The 14,769-nt window shown below is 40.6% G+C and overlaps 1 pseudogene; it reads left to right on the forward strand.

Moving 5' to 3' along the window:
- The window catches only part of LOC119283546, an 18,112-nt pseudogene extending 5,466 nt beyond the window's left edge, over window positions 1-12,646 (forward strand).
- Window positions 12,647-14,769: the final 2,123 nt, after the last annotated feature.

Raw genomic sequence — 14,769 nt, forward strand, 5'->3', positions numbered from 1 at the left:
GGGGGTTATGCAGGGGGCGAGTGGGCCGGCCTGGGGTGGGCTGGCCGACTGGGCCGGCCGGTTGGCTAGCTGGGTCGGTTGGCCCGGGGGTTTGGGGGGTTTCTTTTTCTTTTTTTTTGTTAGTTTGTTTTTCTATTTTATTTCTTTTCTCTTTTCTGTTTTATTAAATTTCGGTGTTTATGAAAAACCCAAGTTGCACCTAAAATATTTTTAATACTTATGCCACTACCGCAATTAACTTGGCACCTAATATAAAACCATTTGTAATTGTTTATTATTTTATAATCATTTAACTAATTGTTTTGCTACTATTATATTCATTTTGAGTATTTACATATTTTATACAAGTGTGGTTTCTCCACCATAATTACCTACGCATTATTTGGCACCACCAGAACATTTTAGTTTTATTATTTGAAAACTTTTGTTGTTTGCCTATATTTTAAATTTGAATTTGAATCATTTTGAACTAACACGAGTTTACCAACAGTAAACGAGGTGACGTGGCATCATTAGCAGAGGTTCACTGTAGCTTAAATACCCGGGTGTCACAGGGAGCCTATGCTCGTTACATGTCCTTCCAAAGCTTTACTTGCTGTTCTTTATATCTTTATCTAAAGCTTTGATGTATGTTGCCATCAATTACCAAAAAGGGGGAGATTGAAAGCACAAGTGCTCCCTAGGTGGTTTTGATAATTGATGACAACATATCTCTTGTTGGACTAATGTTTCTATCTAGCATGTTTCAGATAAATTCAACAATGGAGTGGCATGGACTAAAGGTTGTGGGAATTCCTTCAAGATGCTAAGGACAAAGGATTGGCTAAAGCCTCAAGCTCAAGACTCTTCATTTTACATTTTAGTGATCCAAGATCACATTGAGTCCATAGGAAAAGCCAATACTATCAAGGAGGGATGAGGTGTTGCTTAATGAGCCTCTTGCTTCATGTGCTTAATGATATGCTCCAAAATCCTCAGCTATTTTCCCACTTCCACATATGACCTAAACCCTAAGCCAAACTCGGTCCTACCGATTCTTCCTATCCGGCGCCACCGAGTTTCACTTGTCATTGACCACTGCCAAACCCTAGCAATTCGGTTCTACCTATAAGGATCTCGGTCTCACCGAGATGGGATTGCAAACTCTCTGTTACCTATTGCAATATTCTCGGTCCCACCGAGATATGCAATCGGTCCCACCGAGATTGCAATGTAAACTCAGTGTTTCCCCTTTGTAACTTTTCGGTCTCACCGAGTTCCACTCGGTCTCACCGAAAAAGCAAATCGGCCCCACCGAGTTTGCCTGACCAACTCTCTGGTTAGCTAATTACCAAATTCGGTCCCACCGAGTTTGTGTAATCGGTCTCACCGAGATTACGTTATGCCCAAACCCTAACCGAATCGGTCCTACCGAGTTGCATGTCAGTCCCACCGAAATTCCTAACGGTCACTAGGTTTACTATTTCGGTCAGACCGAGTTTTCTGATTCGGTCCCACCGAGATTGGTAAATTGTATGTAACGGTTGGATTTTGTGTGGAGGCTATATATACCCCTCCACCTCTTTCTCATTCAATGAGAGAGCCATCAGAACACACACACCATTCCAACTCATATGTTCTGAGAGAGAACCACCTACTCATGTGTTGAGACCAAGACATTCCATTCCTACCATATGAATCTTGATCTCTAGCCTTCCCAAGTTGCTTTCCACTCAAAATCTTCTTTCCACCAAATCCAAATCCTATGAGAGAGAGTTGAGTGTTGTGGAGACTATCATTTGAAGCACAACAGCAAGGAGTTCATTACCTACACACCATTTGTTACTTCTTGGAGAGTGGTGTCTCCTAGATTGGCTAGGTGTCACTTGGGAGCCTCCGACAAGATTGTGGAGTTGAACCAAGGAGTTTGTAAGGGCAAGGAGATCGCCTACTTCGTGAAGATCTACCGCTAGTGAGGCAAGTCCTTCGTGGGCGATGGCCATGGTGGGATAGACAAGGTTGCTTCTTCGTGGACCCTTTGTGGGTGGTTGCTTCTTCGTGGACCCTTCGTGGGTGGAGCCCTGTGTGGACTCGCGCAACCGTTGCCCTTAGGTGGAGCCCTGTGTGGACTCACGCAACCGTTACCCTTTGTGGGTTGAAGTCTCCATCAACGTGGATGTAGGATAGCACCACCTATCCGAACCACGGGAAAAACATCCGTGTCTCCAATTGCGTTTGATCTCTCCAAACCCTTCCCTATACATTCTTGCAAGTTGCATGCTTTACATTCCGCTGCTCATATACTCTTTGCAGGCTTGCTTGATATGTATTGTGTGTGTTGAAATTGTGCCTAAACTCCACTTAAACCGAAAAAGCTTAAAAATTGCAACTTGAGCATTATGTGTCTAATCACCCCCCTCTAGACACATCTACTTCTAGGTCCTACACTACTGTGTCACGATCTAGTACTGAAGCAGAATATAAGGCTCTTGCTAATGCAACTGCTGAAATTATGTGGATCCAGACTCTTTTATATGAACTAGGGATCAAGGCTCCACAAGCTGCAAGATTATGGTGTGACAACATTGGTGCAACATATTTGTCAGCAAATCCTGTTTTTCATGCACGAACAAAACACATAGAGGTTGATTTTCACTTTGTGAGAGAAAGAGTAGCACGTAAGCTACTTGACATCAAGTTTATTCCCACAGGAGATCAACTTGCTGATGGCTTCACTAAACCACTGACTACGAGGAGACTGAATGAGTTCAAGTACAATCTAAACCTAGACAAGGTGCCCTAGGTTTGGATTGAGGGAGGATGTTAGAATACGTAGGATAGAAGGAATAGTTGTCTGTTTAATCTGTTTCTATCTCTACCGCTATCCTTTCTTCTCCCATAAGTTGTAATCTCTCTCTCGTTGTAATCTGGAAGAATCCTAGCGATATTCCAATCTTGTAAGCCACGGCAAACTTCCTATAAATATAGATGCGGCCCGAGGGTTCAACGCTTCCCACGCAATCTCATATGTGTGTCCTACTTTCTCCGTTCTAAAATATTTGACTTCCATTTGTTATTTGTGTGCATGTGTCGTTTACGTATTGTGTCCTACTTTCTCCTTCTAAAATATTTGACTTCCATGCGGCCCGAGACAAAGGGTTCAACGCTTCCCACGCATGGAACAGAGAGAGTAGATTACAAACTTCAAAACTGATGCATAAGAGTGTGGCGAATTCAAAGTTGATCTTGCATCCTTTGTGTTTTTTTCTCTCGCTGAGCGTACATGGGCAGTGAACGTGGATTTGCATATTTGGGACTGTAATTTACTCAAAGTACCGAAAAGAAGAATTAGTAATCTAAAAAATTAGAAAAGCTGCACGGGTTCCTATGAATGCCGGATTCTCAAGTGCGACAAAAGAAGATTCTTGTCCTTATTGAAAATCTGTTGGGGCAAGAGGAGTTCTGATGGTTACATGATGATCGCAATACTTCTTTTTTCCATAATGCAACAATGGCAAGAAAGAAAAGAAATCAGATTTAAACAAATACTTGATGACAATGGTGTTTTGGTGCAAGATACAGAGATGAAGAACCACATTATGAAGTATTTTTCTAACCTTTTCACCTCAGAAGTTGCTCAACCAAACACGGATGTTCTATCTCTTGTTAGAAGAAAAGTCATAGATGAAACGAATAATGCTCTTATCACCCCTTATACGGAAGAGGAGGTTCGGAAGGCCCTATTTGATATTGGAGATTTAAAAGTGTCATTTCCGGATGGCCTAGACACTATTTTTTAAAGATATTTTGGTCTATGTTGGGGGATGACCTGACCGAAGAGGAACTCCAGGCGGTGAATACTTGTACTATACCCGATGGATGGAATGATACTACAATTGTAATGATCCCAATGGTTAATTCTCTAGAAAAGGTAACTGAGTTTAGACCAATCAGTCTGTGCAATGTAGTGTATAAGATTCAAAAATGATTGCGGCTCGTTTGAAGATAATCCTATCAGATATTACCATCACGACTCAGAGTGCATTTGTACCGGGAAGAATGATTACATATAATATTTTAGTGGCATACGAGTGTTTCCATACAATAAAGAAAAAAGAAATGGTAAAGAGGGTCTGTGTGCCATCAAACTGGGCATGCACAAAGCATATGACAGAGTAGAGTGGTCTTTTCTGAAGGAAATTATGCTAAAACTTTGATTTCAAGAGAACTAGATGAACTTAACTATGCAATGTGTATCCTCAGTGGAGTACTGATACGTCTCCAACGTGTCTATAATTTCTGATTGTTCCATGCTGTTATATTATCAATCTTGGATGTTTTATAATCATTTTATAGTCATTTTATATCATTTATGGTACTAACCTATTGACATAGTGCCAAGTGCCAGTTGCTGTGTTTGCAGGTTTTTTACATCGCATATAATCAATACCAAACGGAGTCCAAGCACAACAAAACTTTTTATGGATTTTTTGGACCAGAAGACAACCAATGGGCCGAAGAAGTGCCTGGGGGCTGCTCCGAGGGGAGCACAACCCACCAGGGCGCTCCCTTGTGGGTTGTGCCCACCTCGGGTGCCCCCCGGACCGCCTATTTACTCTACAAATACCCCAATATTCTAGAAACCCTAGGGGAGTCGACAAAAATAAATTCCAGCCACCATAGAGTCCAGAACCACCATATCGAATCTAGACACCATCACGGAGGGGTTCACCACTTCCATTGGTGCCTCTCCGATGATGCGTCAGTAGTTCTTTGTAGACCTTTGAGTCTGTAGTTAGTAGCTAGATGACTTCCTGTCTCTCGTTTGATTCTCAATACAATGGTCTCTTAGAGATCCATATGATGTAATTCTTTTGCGGTGTGTTTGTTGGGATCCGATGAACTTTGAGTTTATGATCAAATCTATCTCTTTTTATCCATGAAAGTTATTTGAGTTTTTTTAATCTCTTATATGCACGATTGCTTATAGCCTCATATTTCTTCTCCGATATTTGGGTTTTGTTTGGCCGACTTGATCTATTTATCTTGCAATGGGAAGAGGTGCTTTGTAGTAGGTTCGATCTTACGATGCTTGATCCCAGTGACAGAAGGGGAACCGACACGTATGTATCGTTGCTACTAAGGATAAAACGATGGGGTCTATTTCTACATAAATAGATCCTGTCTACATCATGTCATCGTTATTATTGCATTACCCTGTTTCTCCATGAACTTAATACACTACATGCATGCTAGATAGCGGTCGATGTGTGGAGTAATAGTAGTAGATGCAGGCAGGAGTCGGTCTACTAATCTTGGACGTGATGCCTATATAATGATCATTGCTTGAATATCGTCATGATTATTTGAAGTTCTATCAATTGCCCAACAGTAATTCGTTTACCCACCGTTTGCTATTTTTCTCGAGAGAAGCCACTAGTGAAACCTACGGCCCTCGGGTCTCTTTCTCATATTATTTGTCTTTGCGATCTATTTTCCTTTGCTTTTATTTTCAGATCTATTAAACCAAAAATACCTTGCTGCAAATTATTCTTATTTATTTTATTTGGCATTTGATCTATCAATCTACTAAAATTTATTCACGTCTGTTTGCCAATTTCTGGCACCGTTACCCGAAAGGGATTGACAACCCCTTTAATATGTCGGGTTGCGAGTATTTGTTATTTGTGTGCATGTGTCGTTTACGTATTGTTGCTTGGTTCTTCTACTAGTTCGATAACCTTTGTTTCATCACTAAGGGAAATACCTACCGTCGTTGTGCTGCATCATCCCTTCCTCTTTGGGGAAAATACCAACGTAGCTTCAAGTCGCATCGAAAGGAATTTCTGGCGCCGTTACCGGGGAGACATTTTCAACATATACCAGGTTCCTAATCACAAATCTCATCTCCTCGCAATTTATATTATTTTCTATTTGCCTCTCGTTTTCCCCTCGCCCACTTCACAAAAAATTGATGTTTTATTCGCCCTCCTTTTCGTTCGTCGTTTTCTCGTCAGATCTATCTTTTTCTGGCGATCATGAGTGATTTCAATATGGCACCAACAGATGATGGCCTAACTCCTAAGATTGGACGTTCAGGCAATCTAGATGCTAAAACTTTTATCTTGGGGCAAGGGAATGTTTTGGGAAAGGAACGTATCCAAGAATTTTTGAATTATGTGGGAAATCTATGTCTTGATGATGCTCCTATACTTAGAAGTACTAGATCTTATGTGGAAGCTATTTCAGCACTAGTTCTGAAACTTGAAAGTAAATTTATCCGTACCCATCCTACTTTGTAAAGATTGTTTTTTGATCTCCCCGTTATAAAAATCCTAAGGCTAAAAAGTTGGCCACTCTCATTCTTATGAATGAGTTTGACTATATCATACGGGAAGGTAGGGAAATCTTTGATTTTTATGGAATGAATCATCAAAAGCCCGTAATAGATGAAATTCTTTACAATAGTAATTATGCGTTAAGACATTTGCTTGGGGATAATAAAATCTTTGATGAGAATCTTAAAAAGGAAGTCCCCATTCTAGATGTAATTCAACAAGTTTTTAATAATGTTAATCAACATTACTCTTGGATTGTTGCCGGAAATCAACGCGGTTATGATAATGAGAAACTTAATAGTGCTAAAGTTTCTGTGGACAATATGTTTTATGTCGTTTTTACAAAACCCCATGATGGAAACACCTCTAAGGTAATTAAGAAGAAGGATGACAAAACTTAGATCCTTGCTTTATGCCTAGCTAAGGGCGTAAAACTATAGCGCTTGTTGAGAGGCAACCTAATGAATAAAATTTATTTTTGTTTTTTACTTTTTATTCTTCAGTGTTAGCACAATTATGCTACTGTTATGATTGTGTTTTTTGTGTTTTAATTAGTGTTTGTGCCAAGTAAAGCCTTTAGGATCTTCTTGGGTGATAGTTGTTTGATCTTGCTGAAAACCAGAACCTTTTGCGCTCACGAAAACAATTATCATTTCTAACCAGAGAGTGAAATACCAATTCTTTTTGCAGAAGATTAATATACAAATCGTCCAGGTCGTCCTAATTTTTAAGAGTTTTTGGAGTTACAGAAGTATTCGAAATATCCAGATTGCTATAGATTGTCCTGTTTTTGACATATTCTGTTTTCTTTGCGTTGTGTGCTTATTTTGATGATTCTATGGTTTTCTTTGATGAGTTTTTGACATAGAAAAGTTGGAATATGGTAGATATAATGCAAGAACAAAATATGAATTGGTTTGCTACAACATTTATAGTAGTGAATTGCTTTCTTATACTAACGGATATCACGAAAGTTTTGTTGAGTTTTGTGTGATTGAAGTTTCCAAGTTATCTTATGATGGATGAAGGAATAAGGAGTAAGAAGAGCCTAAGATTGGGTATGCCCCGACATCCAAGCTATTATCCAAAGAGACCAAGCAACTAAGCTTGGGGATGCCCCGAGTGGCATCCCCTCTTTCTTCTAACGACCATCGGTATTTTACTCGAAACTATATTTTTATTCGTCACATACTATGTGTTTTGCTTGGAGCGTCTTGTATGATATGAGTCTTGCTTGTTTTATTTTGTGTTTTAAGTCTTGATCCCTTGCTGGACACACCTATTTGAGAGAGCCAAAATTATGCCATGACTTGTTAGAATTGCTCTCTATGCTTCACTTTAATTTTTATGAGCTATAGATTTGCTCTAGTGCTTCACTTATATCTTTTTGAGCATGGTGTGCTTTAGTATTTTTGAAGAAATGCTCTCTTGCTTCACTTAGATTTATTTTATAGTTAGTAAAATTTTCAAGAAATTATCTCTTGCTTCACTTAAATTAATTTGAGAGAAAGAAATATTATGCTCATGATCTTCACTTATATTTGTTTGAGCTTATCAAAAGCAACACATGTAAATTAGTTCCAAAGTGATAGATATCCATGAAGGATATAATAAAAACTTTCATGAAGATCATTGGAAAAAATAAACTTGATTCCTTATAATAGTTTTGAGATATGATGATGTGATATGTGAGTCATGTTGATGAGTAATTGTGCTTTAGTAACAATATTGGTGTTAAGGTTTGTGATTCCCTATGCAAGCACGAAAGTCAATAGTCATGCAATCAAATTACATCCTACTTGTGGTGCATTATTCGGTGTTAATTATGCTTAATGCTCGCTTATGAGATTATTCGTTTCTTGGTTGGTCGCTTCTCAATCTTTTGCTAGCCTTCATTTTGCACTAAGTATGATCACTACTTGTGCATCCAAAATCCTTTAAACCAGTTTTGCCACATGAGTCCACTATATCTACCTATATGTGGTATTATTTTGTCGTTCTAAGAAAATTTGTATGTGTGCCATCTCTAATATTCAAAATAAATTTCTCTTTTGTGTGCTCGTACCACTCGCGAGGCGGTGAGGGGTGGCTAATATTTTCCATGCTAGATGTGTTATTCTCACGATGAGTGTTTATTCACTTGTCATTGCACGAGAGTAAGGTAAGGTATTAGGGATGCCCAATCGAAATGAAAATTGAATTTACTTTATGTTTCAAATAATAAATCCCTTGGAAAGTGTTGGTGTGGAAGGCACCCGTGGATACGGTTAGCCATGGGAAGTGAAAGTATGGTGGAAAAAGGAATACAATTTAATTTCTATTTGGGAACCGCCTATGATATATCTAGCATGGGAAGTGTTGGGAACTCTAAGTCATTTTCGTTGGTGGGAAAAGTATGCCTCTCAAAATGTTTTTATCTCTAAATTTTCGCTTTGAGCTTTGGCACCTCTACAAATCCCTAATTCCCTCTACGAAGGGCCTTTCTTTTACTTTATGCAATTTTTATTTTTGAATTTGAGTCTCCATCTTCTCTTATAAAGGCACCAACTAGGAGGCACTGTGACCATACTTGAGCATTGGGTGTAGTTAATATGCAAGTGTGTTTCATGAATGGATCAATGATTGAGCATGATGGGCTAGGGATAGCTTATTTTAGCGTTGATATTTTGAAAGACATGGTTGCTTGTTGATATGCTTGAGTATTTAAGTTATCATGTCAAAACTAGACTATTGCTTTGAACAATATAAAAGTCCAAATGTCCATGCTATAAAGAAAACAATACGAGATGACATGTTAGGCAGCATTCCACATCAAAAATTCTGTTTTTATCATTTACCTACTCGAGGACGAGCAAGAATTAAGCTTGGGGATGTTGACACATCTCTAATTTTTTATTGTTCCATGCTGTTATATTATCAATCTTGGATGTTTTATAATCATTTTATATTGTTTTTTTGGTACTAACCTATTGACATAGTGCCAAGTGCCAGTTATTGTTTTTTTTGCATGTTTTTTACATCGCAGATAATCAATACCAAACAGAGTCCAAACGCAGCGAAATATTTTGTGGATTTTTGGACTAGAAGATAACCAATGGGCCAAAGAAGCACCCGGGGGCTGCTTCGAGGGGAGCACAACCCACCAGGGCGCGCCTGGAGACCCAGGCGTGCCCTGGTGGGTTGTGCCCACCTTGGGTGCCCCCAGACCGCCTCTTTACTCTATAAATACCCCAATACTCCAGAAACCCTAGGGGAGTCGAGGAAAATCAATTCCACCCGCCACAGAATCCAGAACCACCAGATCCAATCTAGACACCATCATGGAGGGGTTCACAACTTCCATTGGTGCCTCTCCGATGATGCGTGAGTAGTTCTTTGTAGACCTTTGGGTCCGTAGTTAGTAGCTAGATGGCTTCCTCTCTCTCGTTTGATTCTCAATACAATGGTCTCTTGTAGATCCATATGATGTAATTCTTTTGCGGTGTGTTTGTTAGGATCCGATGAACTTTGAGTCTATGATCAGATCTATCTCTTTTTATCCATGCAAGTTATTTGAGTTTCTTTGACATCTCATATGCATGATTGCTTATAGCCTTGTATTTCTTCTCCGATATTTGGGTTTTGTTTGGCCAACTTGATCTATTTATCTTGCAATGGGAAGAGGTGCTTTGTAGTGGGTTCAATCTTACGGTGCTTGATCCCAATGACAGAAGGGGAACCGGCATGTATGTATCGTTGCCACTAAGGATAAAATGATGGGGTCTATTTCTACATAAATAGATGTTGTCTACATCATGTCATCGTTCTTATTGCATTACTCCGTTTCTCCATGAACTTAATACACTAGGTGCATGCTGGATAGCGGTCGATGTGTGGAGTAATAGTAGTAGATGCAGGCAGGAGTCGGTCTACTAATCTTGGATGTGATGCCTATATAATGATCATTGCTTGGATATCGTCATGATTATTTGAAGTTCTATCAATTGCCCAACAGTAATTTGTTTACCCACCGTTTGCTATTTTTGTCGAGAGAAGCCACTAGTGGAACCTACGGCCCCCGGGTCCCTTTCTCATATTATTTGCCTTTGCGATCTATTTTCCTTTGCTTTTATTATCAGATCTATTAAACCAAAAATACCAAATATACCTTGTTGCGATTTATTCTTATTTATTTTTTTGGCGTTCGATCTATCAATCTACTACAATTTATTCACGTCCGTTTGCCAATTTCTGGTGCCGTTATCCGAAAGGGATTGACAACCCCTTTAATACGTCAGGTTGCGAGTATTTGTTATTTGTGTGTAGGTGCCGGTTACGTATTGTTGCTTGGTTCTCCTACAAGTTTGATAACCTTGGTTTCATCACTGGGGGAAATACCTACCGTCGCTGTGCTGCATCATCCCTTCCTCTTTGGGGAAATACCGACGTAGCTTCAAGCCGCATCAAGTACCATGTTCGTTTTAATATCGAAGATACTAAGAGTTTTAAACCTACTAGAGGTTTGAGGCAGGGAGATCCTCTCTCTCCATACTTATTCTTGTTATGTACGGAGGAGCTGACTGCTCTCTTAGCTAATGTGGATGCGAATGGTAATATTTCTGGAATAAAGGTTAGCAGATATGCTCCATTAGTTTCAAACCTTCTTTTCGTCGATGATTCTTTGATCCTTATGGAAGTAAATGCTATGGAAGCGAAGGCATTGAAATCATTTTGGATTCTTATTGTGCCGCCTCGGGGCAAATGGTGAGCATTCAAAAGTCTAGTATATTTTTTAGTCCCAATACAAAAGTGGGAGACAAGGCGCAAATTTGTATAATTCTGAGTATTATGACCGAAGGCCTCAATGACAATTATTTGGTTTTGCCTACAAATGTGGGTATGGACGAAAGAGATTATTTCCAATTCTTGATTGATCGAATTGTTATAAAAAATAGTGGATGTAAAGAAAAAATGTTTTCTACAAGAGGAAAGGAAATTTTGCTCAAATCTGTTGTACAAGCTATCCCAACTTATGCCATGTATGTCTTTAAAATTCCTAAAAGAATTCAAAGGAATCATTGATGCAATGTCGCAATTTTGGTGGGGTGACGAGGACAATCTAAAGATGATTCATTGGATGGCATGGTGGAAGATGTGTGTCCCAAACGACCAAGGAGGCTTGGGCTTCAGAGATATACATTGTCAAGCTAGCTTTGTTAGCCAAGCAAGCGTGCCGTCTGCTTGATAGTCCTGAATCTTTATGTGCTACTATCTTGAGAGCTAAACATTTCGTGGAGGGTGATTTAATGAATGCAAGTCTAAAGAAGGGTTCCTCTTTTACTTGGCAAAGAATTATGGCGGGTGTTAACTCTCTAATAAATGGTTATATCTGGAGAGTTGGAAATGAACAAAATATTGATATTTGGAGAGATGCATGGATCCTGAATTGTGCGGATAGGAAAATCATTACTCCTAGAAGTGGGAATCTTCTGTCAAAAGGTTTTTGATCTTATTGATCCAAGCACAAATTCTTGGGATGAAGACTGAGACAAACATTGTGGCGAATTGACGCTCAAAGGGTACTGATGATTCTCCTCCCGATGCATAATATGTCGGATTTGATTGTCTGGAGTTATACAGAAAAAATGTTTTGTTTATTGTTCGATCGGCTTATTTAGACAAATGGAACCAACAACATGGGACCAATGGTATGGGTAGAACCAATGTTAATCCTATTTGGGGTAAGATCCGGAAATTATATTGCCGGCAAAGGTAAAGAAATTAATTTGGCGAACAATGCATGGAACCCTCCCATGTCGTGTTACGCTTGCTAATGGGCACATGAAAGTTTCGTCCATCTGTGCATCATGCTCGAATGAGCCATAAGATACAAAACACATCTTGTTTCTGTCCCCGAAGGAGAAGAGGTTTGGGACAAGTTAGGATTGTATGAGGTGTTCAACAAAGCTTGTGATGTCGATCGTGCGAGAGAGGTGGTATTTGAATTCTTAATCCTTATGCCAAATCAAGAATTATCTGTATTGCTCCAGATTGCACGTGAATTGATTGCTATAACAACTTGGTATTTATGGTGGGATAGACGTAAACTGGTTCATGAAGGGAAGTCTCAAGATGCACACCAAACTTCGATGGGGGATCCTACTATAATGACAAACTATGTTAGTACCACTCCCCTAAGACAACTAGTAAAATAGGGGGGATGGAGGAAACCACCTATGGGTTTTGTTAAGCTGAATGTTGATGCTTCTTTTGATCATGATTTGCTTAGGGGCACGGCGGGGGCTGTCCTCGGAGATGACAAAGGAAGGTTCATTGTTGGCGGAAATTGAGGATTGATTGGCGTGTTCATGTAATAATAGCTGAACCGTTGGCTCTAAGGTTTGGCTTAGTCCTTGTACAGAAGGCGGGTTGCTTAACTCTGAAAATATGGAAGTAACAAAGACAAAGAAGAATGGAGGACAATTGGTAGGAGCAGTGGCGGCAGTGTTTGATTATTGCTATTTTACGGCATGTGATTTTCCTCTTACTAGGTTTGAACATTATACTAGGTAAACAAATAAGGTTACTCATGAACCTACTAGGCTAGCGAAATTTTCTATGACCAGGGATTGGTTTGACGAGCCTATGGATGATATTGTATCTGTTCTTATTTACGATGTAATAGTTATTTCTATTTAATAAACTTGATGTTTATTTGAAAAAAACTTGGTAAGCTTTCTCTTTTATAGATTTCATTCGCTTGATCACTTTTTGGGTCAAAAACTTTTCTTGTTGCATAGGGGAGCCATCGACACTTGCTTGTTTGTTTCAAAAACTTAGCATATGTTTTTTCATAGGTTTGGCTGTGACTTCTGTACCTGCTTTATGTACATCAGATAGTTCACCAAGGTACATAAAATGTTTTATGCCCCATTTTGTCTATTTTCCCATGCAACATTGTGTACTTAAGAGCAGTCTCGGGCATGGGCAGCCCGGCACGACGACTTGACCCGAAATACCTAGGCAGGTCTGGGTCGGGCCTCATTTTGTAGCCCGGAAGGTAGTTCGGGCCAGACTCAGGCTTATCCTTTTAGTGTTTCAGGCCTCGCTTTCGGGGTTTAGGCCTGGCTTACACATGTGAGCACCGAAAAACAACATTTGGGTCGGGCTCCGGTCTTAATTTTGGGCTAGGCTTAGGCTTGAGAAAAGAAGGTCACCGAGGGAGTCCTGGATTAGGGGGTGTTCGGGTAGCCGGACTATACCTTCAGCCGGACTCCTGGACTATGAAGATACAAGATTAAAGACTTCGTCCCGTGTCCGGAAGGGGCTTTCCTTGGCGTGGAAGGCAAGCTTGGCGATACGGATATGTAGATCTCCTACCATTGTAACCGACTCTATGTAACCCTAACCCTCTCCGGTGTCTATATAAACCGGAGGGTTTTAGTCCGTAGGACACAACAATCATACCATAGGCTAGCTTCTAGGGTTTAGCCTCTTCGATCTCGTGGTAGATCTACTCTTGTACTACCCATATCATCAATATTAATCAAGCAGGACGTAGGGTTTTACCTCCGTCAAGAGGGCCCGAACCTGGGTAAAACTTCGTGTCCCTTGCCTCCTGTTACCATCCGGCCTAGACGCACAGTTCGGGACCCCCTACCCGAGATCCACCGGTTTTGACACCGACATTGGTGCTTTCATTGAGAGTTCCTCTATGTCATCGCCATCAGGAAGGATGCCTCACCCCGTCTTTAAAGACGGCACCATTGCTAAGGGAGCTTTGGCTGTCGGCCAAACCCTCTGGCTAGGTGGTTTTCTTATGACCGCCTGTTCGGCTTCTGTGCCGATGATGACCTCTCGAGCCATCGAAAACAATCTTCATGTCAGCTCGGAACTCGCCGAGCAGTTAGATCCAATAGAGCTCTCCTCCATAAACGAGCTCTTGGATCGCATCGCCGCCCTGGGAGTCGCTACGTATTACGACCAGATTGGGCCTAAACCCGATCTGAGAGAGATTAACTCTCCCCAAGTCACCCATCATGTTGCCGTGGTAGAGGGACAGTGCGGCGACCCTTCATCTATCTTAAGGACTAGCTACGTCCGGATTCCCGATCCCTCCAAGCCGGATACCCGCGGAGGGGAGGATATCACTCAAGACCTGAACTTAGAGTCAGGCGACGGGCTGGATTCATTAGACAACATCCAGGAATCCAAATTTTCGAGTTCGGAAATTCCTCGGCCTCTAAGACTCAGATTGGGTGAGGCTTCGGATTTAATTCCACCCACCCACCCGAACATAAGCGATCTATCCCAAATCAGGCAAGAGCCCGAAGAAACAGTACATCATTACTGGGCCAGATTCCTCCTGGTTAGGAACAGGATAAGGGACTGCCGCGAGGAAGACGCAATCTCAATCTTCTGCAATAATTGCACGGACAAGGGAATCCTCAACGCCATAAGTTGCCGTGATATT

Source organism: Triticum dicoccoides, chromosome 4A, assembly GCF_002162155.2.
Source record: "Triticum dicoccoides isolate Atlit2015 ecotype Zavitan chromosome 4A, WEW_v2.0, whole genome shotgun sequence".
Lineage (NCBI taxonomy): Eukaryota > Viridiplantae > Streptophyta > Magnoliopsida > Poales > Poaceae > Triticum > Triticum dicoccoides.